This window comes from Mustela nivalis (assembly GCF_964662115.1).
Source record: "Mustela nivalis genome assembly, chromosome: X".
Taxonomy (NCBI): domain Eukaryota; kingdom Metazoa; phylum Chordata; class Mammalia; order Carnivora; family Mustelidae; genus Mustela; species Mustela nivalis.
In genome coordinates this window covers 8,646,852-8,674,010 of record NC_139040.1, presented here as the reverse complement: position 1 = coordinate 8,674,010, position 27,159 = coordinate 8,646,852, and positions in this window count along the sequence as shown.

Genomic DNA, 27,159 nt, shown 5'->3' with positions numbered 1-27,159 from the left:
CAATTAATCTATCGATCACTTTGCAATTGACAAAAGTAATTCATCTCTAATGCATGATTTTAATTTATTTTTCTGTTTAATATTTGCTAGTTTTGGGATAGAGGCCACACTCATTTTGGGGGGTCATATTTATCCTTAAGTATTTCGGTTTTTGAAGATATACTATAAATAGTATTTTAAGGTATCATTTTCAATTGTTAATCATGAGTAAACAACATATTATTACATGTTGACCTTCTCTCCTGATATCCTGCATAGTTCCAAGCATTGGATCTAAAACTTTATTTTCAATATATAAAATCATTGTTTGAATGGAGGTATACTTTCTCTTGCCCAACAGTTGTGCTTTTCATTTTATTATTTCCTTATTGTTTAGGCTTAGACCTTCAATACAAAGCTGAATGGAAACAGAGTGTTCCTCAAGAATGGTTTGTTACGGGATATTTCATAAATGTACTTTATCAAGTTGAGAAACTGTCCTTCTATTCAGATCTTATTGGTCTTTCATGAAAGGGTTTAGGATGTTGATTTTTTAAAAATATCTGTTAATAGGACATTTCTTGGGTTTATTTTGTTAATGTGAAAAATTAAGTTTCATACAGTGTTTTTACTGCTAGATTTGATTCACTAATATTTAAAGTTTTGCATCTATATTAATGAATGATGAAAAGCATAATTTTCTCTACTTATCCTTTTCAAGTTTCAATATTATGGGAACACTGACCTCATTACAACAACTTAGAAAGTGTTCTCTCAAGTATGTGTATAAAAATGGTATTATTTATTTCATATTTTTTAAAAGATTTTATTTGTCAGAGACAGAGAAAAAGCACAAGAGAGGGGGGAAGACAAAGGGAGAAGCAGGCTCCACACTGAGCAAGGAACTCGATGTGGAACTCGAACCCAGGAACCTGGGACCATGACCTGAGCCAAATGTACACACTTAACTGAATGAGCCACACAGGACTCCCTTCATTCATATACTCAGTAGAAGTATGCAGCTATGCTACTGGAACAAATGAGATAGTAAAGTTTTTAACTATTTTTTCATGTGTCAGTTTTGGTGATGAGAGGAAAAAAAAAAATACCAGACAGGACAAATGAGGAACCTAAAACCATATCTACTTCCCTTATCTCATTTTATGTGCCTAAGAGAACCTTGAAACCAAAAATCTAACAATGATATTTTTGAAAGAAAAAGTACAGGCCAATCACACTCATGAACATCAATCTAAAAATTATTTTTTAAAAAAAGCAAAGCAATTTCAGTAATAAAAAATATGTTATGACCCAGTCAGGGTAATTTCAGGAAAGGAATACAAGTTTGATTTAACATTACATAATTAGTCTTGTTGACCATAGTAATAGATTAAATTGAAAAATAATGATTACCTCAAATATGGAAAAATTAATTTTAGATCATTTATAATTAAAGCAAAATTTTTGACCAAGGAATGAAAGAGATCTGCCTTAATATAGCAAAGTGTATATATAAAAACCTTAAAGCAGGAGCACCTGGGTGGTTTGTGAGTTTGTGAGTTCAAGTCCAGCATGTTAAAAGAAAAAAAAAAGGAAAGGAAACAAAATGAAAAGGAAAACGAACGGGAAGTGAACCGTGAGAGACTATGGACTCTGAAAAACAATCTGAGGGTTTTGAAGTGGCGGGGGGCGTGGGAGGTTGGGGGAACCAGGTGGTGGGTATTAGAGAGGGCACGGATTGCATGGAGCACTGGGTGTGGTGCAAAAATAAAGAATACTGTAATGCTGAAAATAAAAAAAAAGAAAAGAAAAGGAAAACGAAACCAACAGAATGGGAGAAGATATTTTCAAAATATATATCTGATAAGGGATTAATATACAAACAACAAACTCTTTACAACTCCACACCAAAAAAAAATTTTTTTATTAAAAAACTGGGCAGACAACCTCAATAAACATTTCTTTAAAGAGAACATCCACACAGCCAACAGACACATGAAGAGAAGCTCCACATCACTCATCATCAGGGAAATGCAAATCAAATAAATACAACAATGAGATGTCACCTCTCACCTATCAGAATGGCTAAAATCAACAACACAAGAAACAAGCATTGAAGAGGAATGCAAACTGGTGTACCCACTGAAGAAAACAGTATGGATGTTCCCCCAAAAAGTTCCAAGTAGAACTCAGCCTATGGTCCAGCAATCTCACTACTAGGTATTTACCCAAAGAATACAAAAAGACTAATTCAGAGGGATACATACACCCCAGTCCTTATAGCAGCATTATCTACAATAGCCAAATTAAGGACACAGCCTAAATGTCCATCGACTGATGACTGGATAACAGAGAGATGATATACCCATACATACATACATATACACGCATGCATGCATGCCAGAATATTACTTAGCCATCAAAAATAATGAAATCTTGCCATTTGCAACAACATGGATAGAGTTAGACAGTATTAATATAAGTGAAGTAAGTAAAAGAAAGACAAATACCATAGGATTTCACTCATATGTGAAATTTAAGAAACAAAACAGATGAACATGGTGGGGGGAGAGGTAAACTAATAAAGAGATTCTTAAGCATAGAGAACAAACTGATGGTTACCAGAGGGAGGTGGGTGGGGGGATGGAGATTTAGGAGGGCACTTGTATTGAGCACTGGGTGATTTATGGAAGTGTTGAACCACTATATTGCGCACCTGAAACTAATACTACACTGTATTAGTTAACTGGGATTTACATAAAACCTTAATAAATATGGTAATAGAACATTTCCCAAAAAAGAAGAGACAAGAGATAAATTCTTGAGATGATGTGGAGAAACTCTTTCATTTTCAATCATAGCTCTGCCATTTACAAACTTGAGCTACTTTATTTATCTTCTGTGCTTTAGTTCACTTGACTACATAATGGAGATAATGGTAATATGTATCTCATGGATTATTCCTAACACATACATCAAACATTTAATACCATGCCTAGGGCATAAGAACGTAGTTATTGATATCTTACATACTATGCTATAGCAAAAACTACCTTCCCCTAAATTAGATAGATTAAAAATGTAAACATTAAAAACAAAGATTTAAGTTAGAATATAGGATATTTTGATGGGAATGGAATTCTTCAATAAAATGCAAAAAGCCTAAAAAATTAATAAACCAAATATCATATTTCTGCATGAAAATTGACAGCATAACAAAATTTAAAGAGAGACAACAGCCTTTAAGAGGACATTCATATAACCTAGGAAATATAAGGAATGATTATGAAATTTTTCTACAAATCAGAGATAAAGACAATCAACCCAATAGGTAAATGAGTAAAGGATATGGCCATGCAGTTCATAAGACTCAGACATAAAACTGACAATTAAACAACAGTAATATACTATTTCACACATATATCATTTTGTTTCAAATGATGGGTCTTTAACAAATTGACAATCATAAAGGTATGTTTTAAGAAATGCAGGGAAATGACAAAACCAATGAAAATGTTTATGAGTTTTATACATGAGTTTTATATTTTAAAAAAGACTTAAAACAATAAAAATGGCTTTCAGTAAGATACTGTATGAACTGTGGTATATACTTAGTTTTATATTACACAACAATTAAAATCTGTCTCATTTATATAAATATAAATATTACATATTTATACATGTTAATTTTTGTTGAAATATAGTTCACAAAATTGTGCAAATTTAAGGTGTACAGCATGCTAGTCTAATACATTTGTATACTATAATTGCCATCTTAGCAATAATTAGCACCTCTATCACATCACATAATTATCATTTCTTCCTGGTGGTTGGAATAATTAGTCTTTTAGCAAATCTGATTCTAATAGGATACATATATAAACATATAAATAATACACCAGAATGGTCTATAAATACATAATACGATACAAGCATGGATCACATAGACACATCTTAAGAGTATGGGAAATGAGAAAGAGAAGGGAAACCAGGGACTTGTCCAGGTTTATAACATTACTTTTTTATCTTTTCAATCATTTCAAACTAGATGTGAAAAAGTAAAATGTCATTTTAAGGAACAGAACTGAAGGATCATGAAGAGTTTTCTGTGTTTTATGTCAAAAGACCATTGCAGTATTTGATTTACTATGTTATTTTGGTTAAATAAAACATTTTAGACCAGAATGAAAATAAAATTTAAGAAATAGGAACTTCTGCTTGAGCCATAATGGAGTAGTAACAGGGACCAGCTGAACTCTCACCTTAAGCAACTAAAATACAAGACAGAAATGAGTACACACAGTATGATTTGATTTGTATAGATTCTCACAAAATGTAATCTATAGTGACAGAAAGCAAGCAGATCAGCAATTGCCTAGGGATGAGAATGGAGCTAGGTTGGAATATGAACAGACTTGAAAACACTTAGGAGACTGAAAATATTGGTTATCTCCACCATGGTAATGATTTCATGGGTGCAAATATATGCCAAAATTCATTAAAGTATATACTATAAATTATTAGTTATGTTACTTATACCTCAGTAATGTTACTTAATAGGTAAGCTATTTGGTTATATCCTTTTTATACATCCAATCTTTAATTTTGCATAGTGGGGATTATAAAACTAATACCTACAGTGTAGAACCATTTTGAATTATAATTTAGATAGATATTTTTCTAAGAGTTTCATATATACTAAGATACAGTAAATGCTTAATAAATTCTTACTACTACATACTAGATGTTGGCACATATTATCTCATTTAATCTCAAATTACCCTAATATTTCTGTAAGAGACGTATTTGTATGCTCATTTGACAGATGACAGGACAGAAGTTCCAATCACTGAGGTGAAATATCTAGTTCTACAGCTCACATTTGGCAAAACTGCAATTTGCATATAGCTAGTCTTCATGGCATATTATCAATATATTTATTGATGTCCTATTGTTTAATACTTTTACTTGAAACATAGATCAGTATTTATAATTTCTCCAACTGACAATCACACAGGCACAGTCATCCTGTGTAGGACGTTATTGATGGCCCAAATTCCTAAACTCAGCATTTCCACAGCTGTCATGTAAAGATAGCCTTTGGTCATCAAAGCAGGACATATTTTCTTGCCTCCAAACCCCGGGAAAGCCCGGACTCTACAGTGATAGGAACTGAAAGTACTTCCCTTTATCTGCTTGTAATCCTGTACCTGGTGCTCTAAGAGTTTAAAAGTCTGTTCAGTTGTACACAAAGATAAACTCGAAATGGATAAAAGACCTCAACGTGAGGCAGGAATCTATCAAAATCCTAGAGGAGTACATAGACAGTAACCTCTTTGACATCAGCCACAGCAGCTTCTTTAAAGATATGTCCCCAGAGGCAAAGGAAACAAAAGTGAAAATGAACTTTTGGGACTTCATCAAGATCAAAAATTTCAGCACAGCAAAGGAAACAGTCAACAAAACAAAGAGGCAACCCACAGAATGGGAGAAGATATTCGCAAATGATACTACAGACAAAGGGATGATATCCAAGATCTATAAGGAACTCTGAACTCACACACAAAAAACAGATAATCACATCAAAAAATGGGCAGAAGACATGAATAGACACTTCTCCAAAGAAGACATACAAATGGCTAACAGACACATGAAAAAAATGTTCATCATCATTAGCCATCAGGGAGATTCAAATCAAAACCACATTGAGATACCACCTTACACCAGTTAGAATGGCCAAAATTAACAAGACAGTAAACAACAAGTGTTGGAGAGGATGCGGAGAAAGGGGATACTACTGTTGGTGGGAATGGAAGTTGGTGTAGCCACTTTGGAAAACATTGTGGAGATTCCCTAAGAAATTAAAAATAGAGCTACCCTATGGCCCTGCAAATTTACTACTGGGTAATTACCCCAAAGACACAGATGTAGTGAAAAGAAGGGCCATCTGTACCCCAATGTTCATAGCAGCAACGGCCATAGTTGCCAAACTGTGGAAAGAACCAAGATGCCCTTCAATGGATGAATGGATAAAGAAGATATGGTCCATATATACAAAGGAGTATTATGCCTCCATCAGAAAGGATGAATACACAACTTTTGTATCAAAATGGACAGGACTGGAAGAGATTATGCTGAGTGAACTAAGTCAAGCAGAGAGAGTCAATTATCATATGGTTTCACTTACTTGTGGAGCATAAGGAACAACATGGAGGACATGGGGAGATGGAGAAGAGAATGAGTTGGAGGAAATCGGAGGGGGAGATGAACCATGAGAGACTGTGGACTCTGAGAAACAAACAGGGTATTGGAGGGGAGAGGGGTGGGGGGTTGGGTGAGCCTTGCGGCGGGTATTAAGGAGGGCACATATTGCCTGGAGAACTGGGTGTGGTGCATAAACAATGAATTTTGGAAAACACACACAAATATTAAATTTTAAAAAAGAATATATACACATAGATGTAGCATCAACTAATTCAGATTCTTTTGAAAATCTGACCTGAAGCCAATTAGAGTTTAACTCATATGAAAGAACAGGCCCGCTAAGAATATTTATGTTACAATCAAACATAATTGTAAACAACTGTTTAACCTAATTAAAATAAAACTCAACTATTTTAGCTTAATAATTTTAGCAACTAGAATGCTAATAATGAAAATAATTATTTTTCATAATGGCCCTTTCCATGAAATTACTTGATTATTTATTACTTTAAATGACTGGGTTTTTTTTAATAATGGATAACCCTAGGTTTATTTTGTAATAATTTAAAATTTTAATTTCCAGCTAGTTCAATTTAATAAAATACAGAAAATTTGGAAATTGTATATGCAGATTCTGTTGAACAAATGATTTAGATGAGATTTTCTCCTGGAAAAAGTAATAGCCAGGTAGTATTATATTTTATATTTCAAATTTCCAAAGTATAAAAGTGTCTAGTACATAAAAAGTTTCTTAATATTCACTGAATCAATTCCCTGCAGGCATCCATAAGCTTGTAATAATTTTAAATTACAAATCCATGGATTTGATATGATTCCATCAGCATACCGTATTTTTGTAAATTAAAACATCTTATTGAAATAAATGAAGAGTGGAATAATGTAATAATTGAACTTGGAAATGCACACATACAGTTACTGAAGAAGTTTTTAGCTCCATGACTTTGATCAAACAAATTAACCTCTCTGTGGCTTTTATCCTATAACAAATTGATAAGAGAAATATTTCCTATCCTATAACATTATTATAAAATTTTTTAAAATTCAGAAACCTATTGGGTACTTAGTGAAAGCAAGGAAAAAAGTGTTCTCTATCATGCAATAAACATTTGCTTACAAAAATCAAAATTAGTATATTACTGTATTAATACATTGTAATTGGAATATTTGTATTATATCTTGTACAGCACTATAGGCAAGCTAATATTAGTATTGAAGAATTAATAATGTATACTTCACATTAAATATATCCAGCTGAAATATTAAAGCAAAAATAGTTCATATAAACAAGACGATTGCAAAAAATAAAATTTTTTTAAGTCTATTCAGTTGTTGTTGTTTTCTAGAATCATGCCATAGATCCCAACAATCCTGGTTATTGAATGCCCTGTCACTGGATAAACTGTTTTACAGGTATCTGTAAAACATTACAAATGTCTATAAAACATTTATCTTCTTGCTTATATGAACAATATTCATTCTGTGCAAAAGCATAGATCTTATGATATGTCATTTATATTCCGAAATCAACTTTAACTCCATGTAGTTTTGGTCGTTATTAGTAACACGCATTCCTTATTCACTCAACAAATAATGAAGCACCCACTCTGTATTTACAATGTTAAATTAAGATCTATTCCCTGATCTAACCAAGCTTATCGTCTAGGGCAGTATATATGATTTAAGGACAGCTAGCACCATAGTTATTCGAGTGCTTGCTAAAATGTATGATTCCAGCCTTACCCAGACCTATAGTATCAGAATCTCTAGGGATGGGCCTCAAGCATCTACATATCTACATGCTGATAACAGCTCTCAAGTGATGCTGATGTAGTGCAAAGCCCATGGGTTAATGTCAAATTCATAAAACATCAGCACTGAATCAAGTACTAGCCCTTACAGCTGCAAGATAATTTGGTAATCTTCTGGTGTCTCATAAAACTTCATTTTACACATGAGGATCCGAAGATCAAAACAGTACCTTGTCTAAAGTCACCTGTCCTCTGGGCTCATCCACCACTGGAACGTAAGTCTCCTTGTCATTCTAAGTTCACTACATATTTTACTGTCCAAATTGATTTACTGTCCAAATCTGAGAGTGGAAAAGGTGAACTATTAATAATTCCAGTGGGACAACAGAAATAAACTGGAACTTTTCTGGGCAAACCAAGACCTAGCACCACCTTATCTAATCCCCAAACTTTCAGGATTCCATATTCACATATAAGATAACCTACCCTCAAATGACTTCCTTCTTTTAGAATCAGTTTTGTAGTCTCATGCATAGACATTTATGAGTTCCCCAACTGACCCCTCCTGTACATCTGGACTTAGTGGAAATGTATTTATTTCTCCTCTTCTAACAAACGACAGATGGGACCTTTATTTACCCAGGTCCCATTGGGGCTTTACGGTAGAACACAGTTTTTAAGAGTTCAGGCTATGTCGTCTTACAAACCCGAGTTTAGATCAACCTGAGTTTATATCAGATAGATGTGTAATCTTGAGAAAGCTACTTCATCTTTCCATGACTCAGTTTCCCCAGTGAAAAACTAATCACTGAGAATGTTAAATAGGTTAATGCAACCAAAGTGATCAGAAGAAGGGTGCCTCTGGCTCAGTTGGTAAAGCATGTGACTCCTGATCTTGGGGTGGGGAGCTTGAGGCCCCTGTTGGGGGTAGAGTTACTTTAAATAATAAATAAAAATGATAAAGTGATCAGAAGAATATATAGCACATGGTGAGTACTTAGATATTCTTCATCATTATTGTTATTAATAGAACTTGCCACACTGATATTTCAAAACATTTCTTGAAACAAGAGATCTATGTGGGAAGACTAATTAGAACATCATAGGCTTTAGAACAGAGGTCGTTATTCACATTCTCTCTATGGCTTCAAATCAGGCCAACCCAAGTTTGAGTACTGACTTAACCATCGCATGTCCCTATTCAAGCTACTTCACAACCCTACAACCTCAGTTTTCTCAACTCTAAGACTGTAATAATTCTACTAACAGTAGTACAGTCATGTTGTCATGTTTAAAAATCATCAGTACAAGTGATTTCAACAGAACCATGGAGAGGAGGCACACAATAAATAACAGATCCCATGGAGCACCTGGGTGGTGCAGTCAGTTAAGCATCCAACTCCTGATTTCGGCCCAGGTCATGATCTTGGGGGTCATGAGATTGAGCCCCGCAGCAGGTTCTGTGCTGGGTGTGGAGTCTGCTTGAGATCTCTCCCCAGCCCATCCCCAACCCCTATGGATGCTTGCTTTCACTCACTTGCTCCCATGCTCGCTCTTGTTCTAATAATAATAATCAGATCCCACTACTGTTAATATTTTTCTTACAGATCATAAATATTTACTTGGTTTTAAAATAAAAGAGAATTATAAAGGACACAAAGCGTAGAATGTTGATAAATATCCTTATTCAAAAATCTAACAGAATGGTGGTTTTTGCACACGTTTATGTTGCTCCATTTTCAGAAGTCCAACTCCTGGCTTGCCCATTCCACATTTTTTTTGAACAAGTAAAACTGGACAAAAACATAGTATTTGGAATGTATTACTCAAAATAAAATAGCTAAATGTTCACCCTTATATGTACAGGAATTTCATCTCTTTTTGGTATGGTGGATACATAATGTAAGATTCATTTTAGAAGTACAAAACCAAAAAGTCTTTTCTTCTGAAAATGACTAATCCTTTTATAACACTTGATATCAGAATAATCTACTTGCAACCAACTTTCCATCCTCTAAATATTTTAGCAACACTAGTGCAATAATGAGAACTTAACTAGAAATTATAAATTTTTGAAATGTGCATTTTTTTAAATTTGACTACAACCCAAGGTCAATGAATGAGATCATTAACAAGCCCTCATTACTTAGCAGTGACCTCTAATGATATTCATTTTAAATTCGCCATTGGGGATTTTAATTGTTCTTATGCAGCTGTGGTTCCTCATTATTTGAATATCATACATGTCATTGTAAACATTAAAAATCTCATTCAGAGAAGTATTTCAAGAGTGACATTAGAATGAGACCATGTATTTGAGGGCATTGGAATGGTTCACTGCTCCCAAGAGTGTGCCTATGTGGGGTCATATATGAATGTATGTGTGGGTCCAATTCCATATAGTATAAAAGAGACAATTTAACCTTGAATATTGAGCAAGAAAAATTATTTTTATAACTGTATTAGTAATTATCAGCTTGGCAAAGCAAACTCTCACTGATTATCTATTCTTCATAATAGATGAGCTCAGAGTTGTTTTTCTAAGTTGGGGATGAGTCTGCACAAACAAATCGAAGGGTTATGGCATAAAACCTTGTTAAGAACATTTTTGCAAAAACACCTGGCAAGCTTAGATGTTCTGTATCTGGCTCCAGACCGGAGTTTCACCCAGTGCAAAGTTAAATGCCCCATAAGGAAATTTAACTAACCAACATATTTAAACTCGAGATTTGGTCTTCAATGGCTCTAATCCTTTCATACAGGACCATTCACAAGTGCCATTATATGTTTTAGGATTTATGTAGGAGTATTTCTTTCCTATATGTTTATTCCCAAGTTTAAGTGTTGTTTTACTCATTAATGATCAACTCCCTCAAACTGGTATTACCCTAATGATTACTTAGATGTTTTAAGCAAGCTCTTATAACACTAAGTTTAGATATTGGATAAAAATGCTTATTTAACGAGGATCAATATTTTAGTGCCATTCTACCCAACCAAATATACACTCTGGAAAGTACAAGCTGAGTTGAAAGTCCTTGCCATGACTGTTCTGCTTAAGATATTGAAGACATTCATGAATATTTCATAGGAGTACATAGTCTTAGGAGTTTCTAATTGCCAGCATAATTTCTTAAAAGGTAGAATACAAAAGTGGAAGGTCAGAAACAGAGGCTGCTATAGCATATATCTGCCATTTCCATTCTATAACCTTGAGTTACTAAGTGGGATAAACAGGGTTGTCCTTCATCCAAGTAATTCGAAATACCCACTATATACCAGGTAATTTCTGAAGTGAAGGAGGAAATGGATACAGTCAAAAACTTTGAGGTTGTATTGATTGGAGTTTAGATTTCATTAGTTTGAAATGTTTTCTATCTCTTGTTAAAAACAAACATTCCCAAGTCAGGTGATGCTATGTCAATTGTACTTCCTCTCCACTGGGGATGGAATTAATTACTGGTAAGAAAATAATGTTGTAAAATGCAAGGCATTTATTTCTTCTAATTCTTAAGTTTTAGAAATTTTAGGTGGATTTAAAATTGTGTTTCCTCATCTGGCTCGTACTCTCTGCCAGTTCATGTCTTCATCTTATTCCAAAGAACTATCCAGTTCTTTTCCTCCCTCACCAGTAGTGGTACAAGCATGACTTTTTGCCAAACAGCTTTGGCATGCTTCATTCTCGGGAATTCCAGTTTATACAGATGTTTCCTCAGCTTGTCTTTTAGACTCTGGGCTGAAATTCAATCCGTATTTCACAATGAATAATGTCAACCAGAATATACTAGCACCCCAGAGGAAAAATGATCCACAGGTCATCACTAGAAAGCAAAAACAAGAAAGGACAAAACCAAAAAACACCCCACAAGGACACAGAATTATATTGATGAATTCATTCTTTTTGCCATAAAGATTTCCCCCCACTTTTTAATCTTGGCTTGTATGCAATATAAGAAAACTTGCCTTTGCATTAGTGTTTTGTTAGTAAAATTTCAATTAAAATTATTATGAAATGTGCTTAATGCATTTATATTATTAGGTCACACAAATATTTGGATGTTAAAAATAATCATAGAAGAAGGACAGAAGTCTGAAAACACAAACTCAGCTTAGGTTTGGGGACGCAGGTATGGCAGGCCCAATCTACAAACCATGAGAAGAACTCTTCAGGACATGAAGAAAGAGCGAGTCTGAGGCGCTTGCTCAGGCTTTGGTCTCTGGATTTTGTGTCAACGATGGCCGTGGAATGTGGGGAGGCCCCATGGGCCATGGACGAATCTTCCTCTCTGTGGATTTGGCCCGGTCCCAATTGTTTTTCGTCAATCTGTGGGATGGGAGGTCTCCTTTCAGGTTTGTTACCTCAGGTGTCCCAACCAAAGAGGAATTCCAAAGCAGAGCCCTGGGGAAGCGTGAAGGGACAACCCAAACTATGGGTCTGATGTGCTCAGTATGCGGTCAGCTGCCTGGCTGTTGGTGAGGAGGTTCGGGCTCAGGATTGGTTAGACAGTGCTAGTGCCCAGGTTAGACTATATAATTTGGGTACAGTCGAGTGCCGTGTAGGTTGATCCTCATTTGAGGTGCCTGGGCAGCTCATTAGGCAAGATATTTTTTCTAGAGGGCAGGCTCAGGCTGAGGGTCACAATGTGTGTTTGTGACCAATATCAAGAAGTAATAAGAGTTTCAGTAAAGACCACATCTAAAGTATGTCTTATAGGTAATGAAACATCAGATATATATAACTATTTAAACCTCTGAAAACAAGTAAGTGTAATGACAATATAGAATTTTCTAAAAATCCTTTATCCAAACAAGTCTTGCCTTTAAAGCAAATCATATTCGTTTTAGGTTCAACATAAGGAATAAGTAAGTGCAATGAGCTATTGTCCTTAGAATCAGGTGTCTAAACTGTTCAGAGTGAACCCACAAGCAGTCTTGATAGTGAAAGTTATTCCCATACCTCAGAACAGAACTAGGCTTATTTAAGAGTAGGAAGAGGTTTGGAAAAGGATTATCTAGGCTGCCATATAAAAAAAAAAGATAGTAAAAATTAAACACACAAACACAAGATAGGTATGTTGGCAGAGGGTTGAAATGGTTTCACCTTTATGGAGAAAAAGTTTCAATATTCAAATTATTTAGAATTTGCATACACTGACCCTAAAACTCATCTTCTAATATTATATGTAAAGAATTTTAAGAGGCACCTGGGTGGAGCTCAGTCGATTAAGGATCTGACTCTTGGTTTTGGCTCAGGTCACAGTCTCATGACCCTGAGATTGAGCCCTGCATCAGGCTCTGCACCAGTGAGGAGTCTGCTTGAGATTCTCTCCATTTCCGTCTGCCACTCCCCCACTCCCACTCATGCATGCACATATGTGTTAATAAAATTCTTCCTATTTTTTAAAGATTTTATTTATTTATTTGACAGAGAAAGACACAGCAAAAGAGGGAACACAAGCAGGGGAACTAAGAGAGGAACAGGAGGCTTCCCACTGAGCAGGGAGCCTGATGTAGGACTTGATCCCAGGACCCCGGGATCATGACCTGAACCAAAGGCAGACACTTAATGACTGAGCCACCCAGGCACCCCAAAATTCTTCCTATTTTTTAAAGATTTTAACATGAAAGATTATGATAAAGGAATAAATTAATACCACTACAAAAATTCATCAAATCACAAGGGAAGACAGCAAGAGAAGGAACAGAAGATCTATAAAAGAGACTATAATTACCAAAGTAATAAGTAATTGTATATCCTTACCTATCAATTACTTAAATGTAACTGGATTAAATTATCAAAAAAAATATCTAGTAATCCAAAAAATATGGCACAGGCATAACAATAGACATAGACCAATGGAACAGAATGGAAATCCCAGAAATAAAACCATGCATGTATAGTCAACTAATATTTGCAAAGAGAACCAAGAATGGGGAAAAGATAATTTCTTCAATAAACAGTGCTGGAAGTTTGAATGATATCTGCATGCAGAATAAAACTGCATCCCTTTTTTATACTACTTAGTAAAATTAAAATGGATTAAAAACTTAAATGTAAAACCTGAAAGTATAAAACTCCTAGAAGAAAATGTAGGGGAAAAGCTCCCTGAGATTTGTCTCAGCATTGATTTTTTTGGATGCAACATCAAGAACAGAAGCGAGAAAAGAAAAATAACTGAAACCACATCAAACTAAAAGGCTTCAGTGCAAAATAAAGTAACACAAAACAAAAAAAGGTAACCCACAGAATGGCTGAAAATATTTACAAATTGTATCTTATAAAGGGTTAATACATAAGGAACTCCTACAACAGCAAAAACGAAAAAAAACAAACAAAAACTACTGGATTTAAAAAACAGGCAACAGGGGAGCCTGGCTGGTTCAGTCGGTTAAGCATCTGCCTTCGGTTCAGGTCATGATCCCTGGGTCCTGGGATCAAGCACCACATCGTCAGGCTTTCTGCTCAGTGGGGAGTCTGCTTCTCCCTCTCCCTCTGCCTGTTGCTCCCCCTGCTTTTGTACTCTATTAAATAAATAAAATCTTTAACAAGCAGCAGACCTCCACAGATCTTTTCCTCAAAAAAAGACAAATGAACAACAGGTCCATGAGAAGGTGCTTAACATCACTAATCAGGGAAATGCAATTCAAACCACAAGGAGATATCATCTTACACCTGTTCAAAGGGCTACTATCAAGAAGCCAAGAGATAGGAAGTTCTGGCACCTAATGTACCACTGTATGTTAACTAAATGGAATTAAAATACAGACTTTAAAAAATTTAAAAAAATTTAAAAAGAAGTTCTTGTAAGATGTGGAAAAATCTTTGCATTTTGCACTTTGGGGGGAATATGGTTTGGGATGGGCATGAATGGAAAACCGTATGGAAGTTCCCCCCAAATTAAAAATAGAATTACTATTTAATCCAGCAGTCCACTTTGGGGTATACATCTGAAGGAAAACAAATCATAATCTCTAAAAGATATCTGCACCCCCATATTTATTGCAGCATCATTTATAATAGCCAAGACATAAAAACAACCCAAGCATCAGTCCATTGATAAATGGATAAATTGTGGCATATATAAAATAGAATACTATTCAGCTATTTAAAAAGGAAATCCTTCCATTTGTGACAACATGGAGGAAACCTGAGGGCATTATGCTAAGTGAAATATTGAAAGGTATATATTGTATGATCTCACTTTTATGCAGGATCTGAAAAAAAAAGATATGCTCACAGAACAGGTTAGTGGTTTCCAGGTGTGGGAATGAAGTGGAAATGGGTAAAGGTGGTCCAAACATACAAACTTCCAGGAACAAGATGAGTAAGTTCTGGGAATCTAATGTACAATATAGTGACTATAGTTAAGTATATTATATTGTATACTTGAAAGTTCTGAAGAGATATATTAAAAGTTCTCACCCCCAACAACCCACACACACACAAAAAAAGGTAACTATGTGAGGTAATGAATACGGTAATCATTCTGTAACATGGATCTATATCAAATCATCACACTGTTCACCTTAAACTTATACAATGTTATATGCCGATTATATCTTGATAAAGCTCGGAAAATAATCCCTATTTCAAAGCAGGCTTTTATTTCCCCACTGAAGGAATTAATTCTAAAACTTCTTTAGTGATTAGTTCCCTTTCACTTCACTCTAGGAGAAAATTATGACTTATTGGAGAAGAGACAAAATATAGTACATTACAAGCTACTGCCTGGTTCTAGGCTCTACAGACATCCTTGACTTAGACAAAGGATTTATTATTTTGCTGCCAATGTTGTAAGTGGAACTTTATGCACAACAAAATTAATTAATCCTGGACCCTTTGAATCTTACTCTAAGATCAATGTTGAGCTCATTAACAGCCAGAGTTTGAAAAACATTCAGATCATTCTAGCCCAACGCACTCACTTAACAGTGAAATGCCAAGCCCAGAGAAATTTCTTATGCAAGAACACACAGTAAATTAGTGACTGACCTGAGAACTGAACACATGTGTTCACATTCGAATGAAACACAGTTTCCCCCACCACACCATGTTACCCATATTTCTCACCAATTTTAATCATACACCAACTTGTACACAACACAAGGGTGCCTGGTTTTAGTAACTTTTGCATAAAATATTATAGCACATGGGGCACCTGGGTGGCTCAGTGGGTTAAAGCCTCTGCCTTCAACTCAGGTCATGGTCTCAGGGTCCTGGGATTGAGCCCCGCATCGGGCTCTCTGTTCAGCAGGGAGCCTGCTTCCTCCTCCTCTCCGCCTGCCTCTCTGCCTACTTGTGATCTCTCTCTCTGTCAAATAAATAAATAGATTAAAAAATATATTATAGCACAGTGTAGTCCACAAAGCAGATGTTTGCTAAAATATTATCTAAAGAAAGAGGTTATTACCACCAAAGAAGCAGTAACTAAGAGGTGACACAGACACAGAAAATCAGAGTTTGAACCTTAACTATGTTCCCAGTTGAAGAACAGGCCAGAATAGAAGAACTAGTCATCAAGTGGCCAAAGCAGTAGAAACAGTATACTCAAGGAATACAAGAACTCCTAGTTTATATGGCCCTGAAGACAAGAGCCCAGTTGGGGTTTTTGCAACCTCATCATGTTTGACTCACAGAACCCTAAATCTCTGAGGCGGAGATCACAGACAGCCAACTTAGGCTTTGGAGGGAATTTCCTTTTCACTGGTAAATATTTGACCTATTTAAAGAGTATCCTCACAAAATTACAAGTTGTAAAGATTTCTTCAATGTAAGCAACTCAGGAACTTTCTGCCATGATGCCAAGGTCATGCATGAACAGATGTTCGGTAAACACTTCTTGACACTGCTAAGAAAAGTTGTCTTGGAATTACGGTGCTCAAGCAGATGTTACATGAACAAGACTTGGACGTATAATGATCAACTTACTTGTAGCCAGAAAAAATAACTGAGACAGCAGAATCTTCTCTCAAGCTCTGTAGAGACACACCAAACAGATTCTTTCCAGGAGGAATCTGGCCTTCGTAGCCTTGGTTATTTTATAGAGCTCACTAAGGATTAAGTAGTGATATAGACATTGGTGCTGCTAATAAACCAACTACGACTCTTATGTGAATGTATTATTTCAAGGTTCAGTAATTAAACTCTAATAGACACATTTAAGGTGATTATTTCTAGGTTCTAGGCATTTCCTTCTATGTGGAAAACAGATGATTTGTTTCCAAAAAAGCCCGAGTTGTTTCCAAAAGAGCCTGATCAATGAATACATTGATCTTTCCCAAAATTACAGGAAGGAGTGTGGAATAGTCCCATCACTTCTACTCGTCTTCTATTGCTGGTAGCAAGTTTTTAAAGAAAGCAGATCTCCTGATGGTAATAAACTTGACATTTGCAGCAAGGCCTATAAACTATGTTCACAGGCCTAGTGTAAACCACAGGAAATTCAAGAATGCCTGCTTAAATAAGCTATCCAACATAAGGAATATCCACCTACTCCCCCCTCACTATTCTCACTTAATCTCTTTTGAAGTAAACCATTTCATTAATACAAAAAATAGACCAATGTAATAGACATGGTATAAATTATTTGGATAGAGACTTATACTGTTACATAAACCAATTAAATTTCCAGTGACATGTCATCTGATAGAATGGTGAAATAGTGTTTGCAGCAAACATTCCACAGGCTTTGGCTCAATTGTATATCATTTGACACTTCGGAAATAAATTCCTCGTTAAGTTGAAAGTGATAAATTTGGTTTATAGTAATTATACATAGACCATATAATTAAAATGTAATAACATTTCAACTCTTAAAAATGGGCTGTATTGGGAATTTAACATAGTAGCAAGTTGAAGATAACATAAAATATAAACTTATTTTTAATCATTTTCTCAAAAATTCTAATTAAAGGAAAACATGGTTATGAAGTCAAAATAGTTCAATAATGCAATGGAAATCTCAGGTGACTGAATTAAGGTATATAAAACAGAGATAAATAGCCTTTTTCATATTATGAAAATATCTCATTTTTACCTCAATCACCTGTATATTACAGAGTGAGGAAGAGCTGCATAAAATATGGTTCTTTAAAATAGCAGCTAATCCAAAAATAATTCACACTTATATTCTGGGAATTCACAACTTTTCAAGTAAAACAGTGAACTACAATTTAAAGAAAACCCTTAGGAATAATGTCAATTTAATTCAATTTTACAAACATGTATTGAATAACTACCAGGAGCTAAGAAGACTCTGGAGGTATAAAAAACCAGTAAGATCAAGGTTTCTGACTGTGAGAATGGCAGTAATAAAAGGAAGCCAGATGTGTAAATAAGTTTTAAAAATGTGATGACTGTTATACCCTCATGTGCACAAAGAACCATGAGAGCACAGATAACACCCTCAATCTCATTTGAGGGTATCAAGGGAAGCTACAGAGGAAAGCACACAAGATCAGACTTCAGCAGTGAGTTCACCAGGTAGGGAAGCATGGAATGGACATTTCAAGAGTATGATGATATTATCAAAGACCTGGGAGAACTCAATGTACTTGGCAAAGAACATGATGGGAGTCTAAGACATCAGTTCTTGAAATGGAGTATAAGAATCAGCCCCAGCAGAATCTGGAGTTAAATGAAACTAAGATTCTTAGGTCCCACTTCTAAAGATTCTATTTCAGTTGGACTGGCATGAAGCTCAAGAAAACCTTAAAAATCTTCTTAGCTTACTTTGTTGTCCAACATTGTTTCAGTAGATCTAGACTTGTCCATGGACCACACTGCAGGGACACCAGCTTAAAGTGTTGGTGATAGGAAGGAAGGGGGACCTGAATTGAGGCTACAAAACTAGATCATGGCAAAAATGTGGAATATTTCACATTTCATGGTAAGAAGTTTGGCCTTCATTTTGTAGAGAACGGGAAGTTTTAAAAAACGCGGTGGCTTAAAATGACAACCAGCTATTTCATTCAATTCTGCAGTCTGGTTTAGTTATATGTTTCTTCTGATTTTGGCAAGGCTCCCTCATGCATTTGTGGCCAGATGTGGGTCACATAACCAGTTTTGATGATCTGTACTAGCTCTCATCTCTGGAGCTTCAATTAGGGCAACTGGGCTGACTCAGCTCTGCCCCCTGTGGTCTCTCATCTTCTGGGAGGCTGGACCAGGTTCCTTCATGTGAAAAGAGCTGGATTCCAAAAGAAAGAGTAGAAGCTGTAGAGGACACTTGAGACCTAGGCTTGAAACTGATAGAGCATTAAATCTGCCACATTCTGTTGGTAAAAATAAGCCACAAGTCCATCCCCACATTTAAGGAGTAGAGAGGATTACCTCTTGATGGATGTGAAGGGGAACAGAATTTGCCACTCCAAAATAAGCCTCTTCAGCTAGAAACAGTAGACAGGAAAAGCTCTGAAAACCTAATATAAGCTACTATTTCATAGAGATATTTACAAGGGAAACCTCCATTTCTAAGGGTATCTCTTCTGCTATACCAGGAAGAGAAGGAGGACTCTAATCTCTAGAAACTCTTATCAATGGAGAAAGCCTCCAAGTTAAATCTGCGTAACAATCTTATCCTTGCTATCAGGAAGAGCATGGTAAACCTCCCTAACTGGCATCCCCCATCCCCAGATCTTTCTTGTGTCTTTAGCTGGAGATGGTATTTAAGGTGGTAGCTTGGGCCATTTCAGGGTATTGCTTAGTTTCCTGGATCTCTCCCATGGATACAGGAGGTATTGATGTTATTTGACTTCTGTTTCTCTCCTCTTAATTTTTTACTACATGGTGGGTCTCAGCCAAGAGTTCTGAAGGAAAATTAGTTTCCTCCCCCACAGTCAGAACTTCAAAGTAATGTTGTCAAGAGACTTGGGTAAAGTGGACCCACTGATTGGGGCCATCAATGCCCATCAATCCACCACTGAAGTTATCCCACATCCTGTTTCCCTTCATTTTCATAAGTAAAGCACCTAGCAGAGGCTCTGGCACAAGAATTTAAAAGGGAGAGGGAAAAGTGGCAGTCATCTACTAACAGTATAGAGATGTTAGCATAACAATGCTTCAGGAATATTACATAGACCGTGCCCTTGACAAATCAATTCGAAGTAGTGGAGAAAATTTATTTTAATATTTTCACCCAATCTATGAAAAGAATGCCAACAGGAGCAATGGGAACGCAAGAAAAGAATGGAATTGAGAACTGTTCGGTAGATATATTCAAGCTGTCAGTATGGCAGAGTGGCTGAGAATATGAGCTCTAGATTGTGAATAGGAACTATGGATTCAGGAAGATAGAGGTTTACATGCAAACCCTGTCATCTTGATCAAATCACTTGATTTATCTAACCTTCTGTCAGAGAAAGGACAAACATACATGTAGTAAGGATCAGGGCTCTAGAGAGATCCAACCATCCTCTGACAATCCTCTCTGCATGGGCCTGGAGCAATGATGAATGCTACCCCAGAAAACCACAGACATAAACTATGTAGAGACCATATTATTCACAAAAATCACCATGAGCAAGCCAATGTGCATCAGGAATATGTGTGCATGCACCCTGTACTGCTGCCTCCAGAAGTACTTAAAGCCAAATGCAGACACTGGTTTCACTATACCCCAGTAGAGGACAGAATACTGACACTAGGAGCTGGAGAAAGACCAAAGTGAGAACTGCTGCCCTCCCATGTACATGTTTAAAAAGTGGAATCCCACTATATATATGTATATTTTTGAGAGACTTTATTTTTATTATGTTATGTTAGTCACCATACAGTACGTCATTAGTTTTTGATGTAGTGTTCCAAGTTTGTTTGCATATAATACCCAGTGCTCCATGCAATGCATGCCCTACTTAATATCCATCCCCCCAAACCCTTCCCCTCTAAAACTCTCAGTTTTCTGGAGTCCACAGTCTCTCATGGTTCATCTCCCTCTCTGATCTCCCCATTCATTTTTACCTTCCTTCTCCTAATGTCCTCCATGGTATACTTTATGTTCCACAAGTAAGTGAAGCCCTATAATTGTCTTTCTCTGCTTGACTTCTTTCACTCAGCATAATCCCCCCCAGTCCCATCCATATTGATGCAAATGTTGGGTATTCGTCCTTTCTGATGGCTGAGTAATATTCCATTGTGTATATGGACCATAGCTTCTTTATCCATTAGTCTGTTGAATGGCATCTCAGCCCCTTTCACAGTTTGGCTATTGTGGACACTGCTGCTATGAACATTGGGATGCATATGGCCCTTCTTTTCACTACATCTGTATCTTTGGGGTAAATACCCCATCATGCAATTCCCAGGTCATAGGGTAACTCCATTTTTAGTTTTTTGAAGAATATCCACACTGTTTTCCAAAGTGGCTGCACCAACTTGCATTCCCACCCAAAGGTGTAAGAGGGTTCCCCTTTCTCCACATCCTCTCCAACATTTGTTGTTTCCTGTCTTGTTAATTGTTGCCATTCTAACTGCTGTAAGGTGGTATCTCAATGTGGTTTTGATTTGAATTTCCATGATGGCTAATGACACTGAACAGTTTTTCATGTATCTGTTAGCCATTTGTATGTTTTCCATAGAGAAGTGTCTGTTCATGTCTTCTGCCCATTTTTTGACTTGATTATTTGGTTTTTTTGGGGGTTGAGTTTGAAAAGTTCTTTATAGATCTTGGATACTGCCCTCTGTCTCTAGCGTCATTTGCAAATATCTTCTCCCATTCCATGCCTCTTTGTTTTGTTGACTGTTTGCTGTGCAGAAGAAGCTTTTGATCTTGATGAAGACCCAAAAGTTCATTTTCACTTTTGTTTCCTTTGCCTTTGGACATGGGTCTTGAAAGAAGTTGCTGTGGCCGATGTCAAAGAGGTTACTCCCTATGCTCTCCTCTAGGATTTTGATGGATTTCTGCCTCACATTGAGGTCATTCATCCATTTTGAGTTTGTCTTTGTGTACGGTGTAAGAGAATGGTTGAGTTTCATTTTTCTGTATATAGCTGTTCAATTTTCCCAGCACAATTTATTGAAGGGACAGTGCTTTCCATTGGATATTTTCTTCCTGCTTTGTCACAGATTAATTGACTATCAAGTTGAGAGTCCATATCTGGGCTCTCTACTCTGTTCTGTTGTTCTACGTGTCTGTTTTTGTGCCAGTACCATTCTGTTTTGGTGAGCATAGCTTTGTAGTAAAGCTTAAAATCAGGCAACGTGATATCCCCAACTTTGTTTTTCTTTTTCAACATTTCCTTGGTAATTCAGGGTCTTTTATGGTTTCATACAGATATTAGGATTTTTTGCTCCAGTGCTTTGAAAAATGCCATTGGTATTTTGATTGGGATCGCATTGAAAGTATAGTTTGCTCTAGGAAGCATAGACATTTTAACAATGTTTATTCTTCAGATCCATGTACATGGAATGTTTTTCAACTTTTGGGGTCTTCTTCAATTTCCTTCATAAGCACTCTGTAGTTCTAGAGTATAGATCATTTACCTCTTTGGATAGGTTTATTCAAAGGTATCTTAAGGCTTTTGGAGCTATTGTAAACAGAATTGATTCCCTAATTTCTCTTTCTACAGTTACATTTTTAGTATTTAAGAAAGCAAGTGATTTCTGTGCATTGATATTTTTTCCATTATTTTGTCTATTTATCTATTTATTTTCAGCATAACAGTATTCATTGTTTTTGCACCACACCCAGTGCTCTATGCAATCCATGCCCTCTATAATACCCACCACCTGGTACCCTAACCTCCCATCCCCCCCACCACTTCAAACCCCTCAGATTGTTTTTCAGAGTCCATAGTCTCTCATGGTTCACCTCCCCTTCCAGTTTCCCCCAACTCCCTTCTCCTCTCTAACTCCCCATGTCCTCCATGCTTTTTGTTATGCTCCACAAATACGTGAAAGCACATGATAATTGACTCTCTGCTTGACTTATTTCACTCAGCATAATCTCTTCCAGTCCCATCCATGTTGCTACAAAAGTTGGGTATTCATCCTTTCTGATGGAGGCATAATACTCCATAGTTATATGGACCACAACTTCCTTATCCATTCGTCCATTGAAGGGCATCTTGGTTCTTTCCATAGTTTGGCAACCGTGGCCATTGCTGCTATAAACACTAGGGTACAGATGGCCCTTCTTTTCACGACATCTGTATCTTTGGGGTAAATACCCAGGAGTGCAATGGCAGGGTCATAGGGAAGTTCTATTTTTAATTTCTTGAGGAATCTCCACACTGTTCTCCAAAGAGGCTGTACCAACTTGCATTCCCACCAACAGTGTAAGAGGGTTCCCCTTTCTCCACATCCCCTCCAACACATGTTGTTTCCTGTCCTGCTAATTTTGGCCATTCTAACTGTGTAAGGTGATATCTCAATGTGGTTTTAATTTGAATCTCCCTGAGGGCTAGTGATGATGATGTGCATTGATTTTGTATCCTGCCACATTACTGAATTGCTGTATGAGTTCTAGTAACTGGGCGGGGGGGGGGGGGGGTGGAGTCTTTTCAGTTTTCCACATAAAGTATCATGTCATCTGCAAAGGGAGAAAGTTTGACTTTTTTGTCAATTTGAATAACTTTATTTCTTTTTGTTGTTGGCTGTTGCTAGGATTTCTAGTACTATGTTGAACAATAGTGGTGACAGTGGACACCCTTGTCATGTTCCTGATCTTTAGGGAAGGGCTTTCAGCTTTTCCCCATTGAGAAAGATATTTACTGCGGGTTTTTCATAGATGGATTTGATGAAATTGAGGAATTTTCCCTCTATCCCTATACTCTGAGTTTTCATCAGGAAAGGATGTTGTATTTTGTCAAATGCTATTTCTGCATCAATTGAGACAACCATGTAGTTCTTCTCTCTTCTCTAATTAATTTGTCTATCACATTGATTTGCAAATGTTGAACCACCCTTGCATCTCAGGGATAAATCCCACATGGTCATGGTGGATAATCTTTTTAATGTATTGCTGGATTCTATTAGCTAGGATCTTGTTGAGAATTTTGGCATCCATATTCTTCAGGGATATTGGTCTGAAATTCTTCTTTTGATGGGGTCTTTGCCTGGTTTTGGACCAAGGTAATGCTGGCCTCATAGAATGAATCTGGAAGATTTCCTTCTATTTTCTGAAACAGCTTCAGCAGAACAGGTATTATTTCCTCTTTGAATGTTTCATAGAATTCCCCAGGGAATCCATCAGGTCCTGGATACTTGTTTTTTGGAAGGGTTTTAATCACTTTTTCAATCTTTTACTAGTTATTGGTCTATTCATGTTGTCAATTTCTTTCTGCTTCAGTCTGGGAAGTTTCTAGGTTTCCAGGAAAGCATCCATCCAGAAAGTTCCATGTGTACTTGAGAAGAATGAGTATTCTGTTGTTTTAGGGTAGAATATTCTGTATATATGTAATATGAGGTCCATCTGGTCCAGTACATCATTCAAAGTTCTTGTTTCTTTGTTGATTTTCTGCTTAGATGATCTATTGCTGAGAGTGGAGTGTTAAGGTCTCCTATTAACATATTCTTATCAATATGTCCCTTTATTTTGTTTAACAGTTGGCTTATGTACTTGGCTGCTCGCATACTAGGGGCAGAGATATTTACAATTGTTAGGTCTTCTTGTTGGATAGGCCCTTTAAGAATGATATAGTGGCCTTCTATATCTCTAACTACAGTCTTTAGCTTAAAATCTAGTATTTCTGATATGATAATTGCTACCCCAGCTTTCTTTTACAGTCTGTTGGGATGTAAGATGGTTCTCCATCCCTTCACTTTCAGTTTGGATGTTATCTTTAGGTTCAAAATGAGTGTCTTGTAGACAACATATGGATGGGTCCTGACTTTTTATCCAAGCTGCAACCCTGTGCTGTTTTATGGAACAGTTAGGCCATTCACATTGAGAATGATTATTGAAAGATGTGATTTTATTGTCATCATGTTGCCTGTGAAGTCTTTGTTTATATAGATTTTCCTTGTATATTTCTGTTCTATATCACTCTTGGGGTCTTTCTCCTTTCATAGAACCCCCCTTTGATATTTCTTTCAGGGATGGCTTAGTAGTCACATATTCTTTCAGTTTTTGCCAGTCTTGGAAGCTCTTTCTCTCTCCACCCATTCTAAATGATAGCCTTGCCAGATAAGTATTATTGGTTGCATGTTCTTGTCATTTGGTACCCTGAATATGTCTTGCCACCCCTTTCTGGCTTGCCAGGTCTCTGTGGACAGGTCTGACATTTTTCTGATTTCTCCCTCTGTATGTAAGGAATCTTGCCCCTAACTACCCGTAAGATGGTTTCCTCGGTTCTAAGATTTGTGAATTTTACTACTACATGCTGGGGTGTTGGTCTATTCTCCTTGATCTTGGGAGGGGTCCTCTCTACCTCTAGGACATGAATGCTTGTTTCATTCCCCAAATTAGGGAAATTCTCAGCTACAATTTGTCAAATATATCTTCTAGTCCTCTTTCTGTCTCCACCCCCTCAGGGATCCCAATAATTCTGACATTGGAGCATTTCATGGTGTTGTTTTATTTCTCTAATTATGTTTTCATGGACTCTAAGCTGTGTGTTCCAGGCCTCCTCCTGTTCCTTCTTCTCTATCAGTTTCTCTTCTAGACCACTAATTCGTTCTTCTGCCTCATTTATCCTAGCTGTGAGAGTATCTAGATTAGATTGGATCTCATTGATGGTATTTTTATGTTCTGCCAGATCAGCTCTCACTTCTGCCCTTAGAGCATCTATGTTGCCACTAATGGTTTTCTCTAATCTAGCTATTATTTGCATAACTGTTATTCTGAAGTCTATTTCCGACATCTTGCTTATATTTGTGTCCATTAGTTCTGCAGCAGAGGTCACCATCTCTGATTTTTTTCATGTGTTGGGGGTTCCTCCTCCTAGTCATTCTGGTGAGAGGTCGTTGAGGGAATGTACAGAGTCCATGCTACCAATCACAACCTAAGCAAGACACACCTGTTTTATAGGGACTTTAGGGTTGACAGCCTCTTGTTCTTTCATCCTGTTTTCTGGGGGAGGGCCCTACCATGCCATGCTATTACTCAGACAACCCTGTTTGCACAGAGTTGTCCTGGCCCACTGTGGCGGGGCAATGGGCTCAGTGAAAACCAGTGTGGGGGGGGGGGGCTTTCGTTCTCTGGCAGCTTTCTATGGTGGCTTTCCTCATCTCTTCTGAGAATCAGAGCAGAGGTGACCATATCCAATACTGTCTCAGAACAGAGAGATCACAGTCTGTCCTCCAGAGAACCCTCCAGGCCACCCTGTCTCTGTTTTTGTCTGCACTGCTAAAAACCACAGCTTCCTGGGTTGTGCTCCTCACAGAAGCACTCCCAGCCCTCGCTTCCAGGTACAGGCACATCTCTGTCCTTTGTTCTAAAACTACCAGCCGTCCCCAGTTTGCACTCACGCCCCTGCAGCTCTAAGTTTCAGTCTGGGGGGCTGCCTTAAAGTCCTTTCCCTGCAGCTACCAGTCTGGACTTTGAGTCTGTGCCTGGGCCCGAGCATGGGATGCTTTCTTGCTCCTGTCTTATTACACCTTCCCAGCACCAGCATTTATGGCAGTTCCCTCCCCCTTGCATTTATCTTCCAGTATCTGTCCAGAGAATCACAGCTGGCTGCTTTATACCTCAAAAGCAGCTGCTGGAGATATTCTGTTTGTAGAGATCCGGATATATCTTCTTACATCTCAGGTTGATTTCATGTGTGTTCAGAGTGGTCTGGCAGATATCCAGCTGAATTCAGGGGACCGGTTGAAATAGGGTCCCCTACTCCTCCACCATCATGGTCCCCCCCTATACATACAATTTTATCAGCTAATTTTTTCTATTATGTCCTGTGAATGTGTCAACTGATATAAATGCTTCTACCAAATCATTTTGTTTTTATTAAGTGGGTTCTAACCAAGCATGGAGCCCAACATGGAGCTTGAACTCACAACCTTGAGATCGAGACCTGAGCAAAGATCAAGAGTTAGATGTTTAACCAACTGAATCACGCAGATGTCCCTCTACCAAATCATTTTTAATAGCTTTGTAAAATTCCACTGACTTGTACCATTATTTAAACACTATTTGAATAAAACCTTATTTGTTCCATTTTTTTCAAACAATTGTGTCCTATTGCAGAGAATACCATACACAACTCATTCCTTACAACAAATTTGTAGAAGCAAAATTCCTGAGTCAGAGAGTGTGGAAAATTGCAATAT